At 36.5% G+C, this 4041-nt stretch overlaps 1 long non-coding RNA gene across 1 annotated transcript; it reads left to right on the top strand.

Moving 5' to 3' along the window:
- Positions 1–2017: 2017 nt before the first annotated feature.
- LOC113274252 lies at positions 2018–3217 on the top strand. The gene is made up of 2 exons (XR_003322899.1): positions 2018–2584; positions 2804–3217. It is a non-coding gene; the product is annotated as an uncharacterized LOC113274252 (long non-coding RNA).
- The last annotated feature ends 824 nt before the right edge of the window (positions 3218–4041 follow it).

Genomic DNA, 4041 nt, shown 5'->3' with positions numbered 1-4041 from the left:
AGATAAATTTCAAGGCGTTTACCACACCTATCAATGATCCACTTGTGACTACTAGGATGTATCACTATAAGCAATATTCACAATTATGCTACTTGCAATCAGAAATTTATCACTTTTGCGTATAATAAACTCTAATCTAGCAATAGAGATGAAAGTAAACTCAATCGATTCGCAACTCGACTAAACAAGCATTCAAATCATGTAACGATATTAATGGTGTACATAAACGATAAAGCATGGAGACAAAACTAATTTATTGAACAAAAACCCATGTTTGGAAATCCAACTAATCCATAACCAATGATAAAATTAAGTACTCATGTTAAAAGAGTTCATCACAAGAAGGAAGATAAAACCTATCATATTTCTAAAACCCTAGAACAAAAGTAGAAGTAAAGATAAGATAAGATCTTCCATATATGAGATGTGAAACCCTTGTATAGACTTCCTGTTTTTCTCCTAACCGCTTCAACTGGTCACGTTTGAAACTTGACCACATACTTGTCTTAACTCGGCCCACAACTCTTGGCAATTTCGGTCCAGCTCATTATCTCACTGAATATTTGTCTTGTCAGTTCTAAAGAAGCGACAACCTACTTCAAACAAACTCCTATCCAATGGCAATCATGCCTTGTACACATCCAACCACGGCAACAGTTCAGGTCCACCCATATGTTTGTTCTTCATCCAGTTTCCATCTAACCCAACAAATCACTAAACCCTTCATTCTTCAACCAATCATCACACACACAACCGATTCCATTGCAATTTCACCATTGTAAGGACACTCGAGCTCGTCAACGCTATTAGACCAGTCAAGACTCGATCTAGAGATAATCAAGTGACGAATTAGCCGATAATAACTCGATTAGTTTAACACGAACGTTAATTAATAGGAACTAATCTAACAACGATCTAGATACGAAATTAGTATCATTGAATAGGTCACGAAAAGTTACGCGGAATGGACTACTCGAACGTGCCATTCGGATATCGGACGAAGAAGATATCATCAGTGTTGTTTGAAGGGAAAAATAGTCATTTTGCGGTTAGCCGCCTTGGGATCCATTATCCAAGATTGGGTGCCTCAGTTTTGTGGTTGGTCTTATCTCCCAACGCCGATCGAGAGAACCATTTCCTTTTCTTTGTTTCTTTCTCTTTCTTCTTCTTCTTGAGTCTTCTTTCTTCTTTTCTTTATTTCTTCCCCTGTTCCTTCTCTTATGCGAGCGAATAAAATATCAAGTGGAGGTTTTGTGATAGGTAGGAGATGGAGAAGATCACAGAGTTGTTGATGGTGGCGGTGTTGTTTCTGTGGGAGTTGATGAGGAAGTTGGATTGAGGAGAATTATAAGTTAGGGTTCTGTGAGTTGAAGATGAGATGATTTAATTTAATAAGAAAAGATTAAGGTATAGGTTTCAATGAATCTGATGTGTAGTGGAAGGTTATGGGTTTGATTTCGAAGAACAACAGTTATTCGACAGATTTGGGGATTAGGGTTTCTGAGATATGGATTCAATTGAAGATTAAGTTGAAATTGAGGATTTAAGGGAGTGATTAGAGTTGGGTATGAGTTGAATTATAACTTGAAGTTGAAGAATAGTTTTAGTTAAGGTTTCAGATTTCAAGATGTCGTTGAAATTAGTAAATTAGGGTTTCAAATGGATTATGGAATTAGGGTCCATGAGTTTGGGTTGCAGATGGGAAAGATGAGCCTGATGTTGAACAGTTAAAGGAAGAAGCAGAATTCTGAGTTGATATTGGAGGTAATTGTTCTTAATGGTTTTCAAGTTCATTACTGAGTTAATATGTTTGATAATTGATTTAAAAATTGGGATGTATGTATGTTGAATTGTGGTTAAGATGAATGCTAGGAGTTGGATTGTAGGGGTGTGCAACCGTAGAGGAGTTGTTCATAATGAGAATGATTGAGCTATTAGATCTAATGGAATTGAATATATGGATGACTATGTGGTATTGTGGGAGTTGTTATTGAAGTAAATGGATTTAATAGTGATGTTGTTAATCAGTTTTGTGTTAGGCTGGTGCTAGTATAATCTGATGATGGGAACGGTTGGATGAATGTGTAGGATTGGTAGATTATTGATTTTCACTTGAAGGGAACTTGGGATGCTATTAGGGGTGAAACTGAAATTCCTAAGATGTCAAGTTAGAGGTGCCGGTGGTGATGTGATAGAGATGCAGGTGAAGTTGTTAGTGGCCCAGTTGTGTTCAACTGGAGTTAGAGATAGATGTTTTGTGTTATGCTGAGTGCAGATGCAATTGTTTTTGGGATTGGTGTATGTCAGAGCTGTGATTATAGTTTAGGCTTGTGGATGTGGTACTTGAAGTTACAGTTCTGAAGAATAGTGATGTTATAATGAGATGTAGTTGAAGTTAGTGTGGATGTTGGGTTTTTGTATAGTGACTGATAAGATATTGATAACTGGGGTTATGATTCTGTTTGAGTGAAGATTTTGGGAATTGGTTGTGATGAACTGTGGTTTAAGGGTTAGACCGTGATGAGCTGAGTCGAATCAATCTAAAGAAGGGGTTGATTTCAATTGGGGGAGAAAGTCTTTTGAGGTAATTTACTTTTCAGTATGTCAGTAAAGTTTTGATTTCATTTAAATGAGTTATAGATGTTTAATGAATGGATCTGTAGATGGTTGAGGTGATGATATGATAATGTTTAATTGTTGAAGAGATTGTGTTTAGTCTGGATTGAATATTGTTGCTGCAGATATTAGTGGTGGTTATGTGTTGCAGTGAACAAGAAAGGACTTGATTGTTATGGTGTTTCAGGTGATGTTGAGTTAAGAATTGTTATGGAGGTGAACTGTAATGAGTGCAGATGAGAATTGTGTTAGAGCGGAGTGTATGGTTGTGGTAATGGAGTTGAAATGAACTTGGAGGTAATGGAACTGAACTGTTGGTGTTGATCGTGTTAAAGTAATGATGCTGCATTGAACTGTTGGAATGAGAAGTGTGATGGTTTGGTACTGCTAATGAAGGGTATATAGTTGTGAGTTGAATTGGTGGTTTAGATGACTTGTATTGATGAAGATGAGGTTGGGCTTAGTTTATTAGTGATTATAGAATTGTAGATTGTATTCCTGTGAAAGCTTGGAAGCTTGCAACTACTACAATTGCAGGTAATCAAAGTTGTTGTTGTAAATGATTTATGAAGTTTAAGTTAAGCTTATGTATTGTTGTGTTAATTGATTGTTAGAACTGATTTGAGGTAGATATTGATATTGTTATAAAAGGGATGGAATGAAGTCTGTATTAGAGCTTTGGTCTGTCATACTGAGCTTATTCAGTCTGACTCAGATTAGTTCTTGTCTGACTCAGTATCTGACTGAGTTGAATCGTATTGACCCACTGAGTTACCTGACTTGGCCTGAGTTGACTCAGTTGACCGTTTAGATTCGACCTTTGACCAGGACCTGACCTTGACCAGTTGACCTGACTTTTAGATGTTGACCATCAGTTGACCCCGTGGACTGTTAGTGACCATTAGTTGACCTTAGTGAGCCAGGCCTTGTGTAATGGGCTTGTTTAATGAATTTGGGCTTAGGTATAGTTTTCTTATTTTGATGTATTAGACCCTTATGGTCTGAATTAGACTTTGACTTCTTCTACAAAGTTGTAGATATTCATTTGGCTTAGCTAATGGACTATAAAATCAACCTAATACAATTAGTAAACCTTAGTTTTGCTAAAGATAGAGAATGGAAGGTGTAAAATCTTAAATGGGCTTAGAACTATTAGTAGACTTGTATAATACTTGTGTGAGGCATTTTGGATAGAATCTTAGAATTCTTGTGTGATTAACAGTTAGTTATTAACAACGATTGATTCAAAGGATGAACCAGTGGATCGTGGATCTCGAGGTAGGCGTGGATTGTCATCAAAAGAGGTGGGAATACATTTGACTCTTTGGTAACCATTATTGTTTTCCTTTACAAAAGTTTATGTTTAACAAACCCATGTATTTCTGTTTGTGCGTTCTATGCATTGTTTAACTTGTTTTACGATAA

This window comes from Papaver somniferum, chromosome 4 (genome assembly GCF_003573695.1).
Source record: "Papaver somniferum cultivar HN1 chromosome 4, ASM357369v1, whole genome shotgun sequence".
NCBI classification, from domain to species: Eukaryota; Viridiplantae; Streptophyta; class Magnoliopsida; order Ranunculales; family Papaveraceae; genus Papaver; species Papaver somniferum.
The sequence above is the reverse complement of the archived record's forward strand: the minus strand, read 5'-3'. Positions and strand labels throughout refer to the sequence as shown.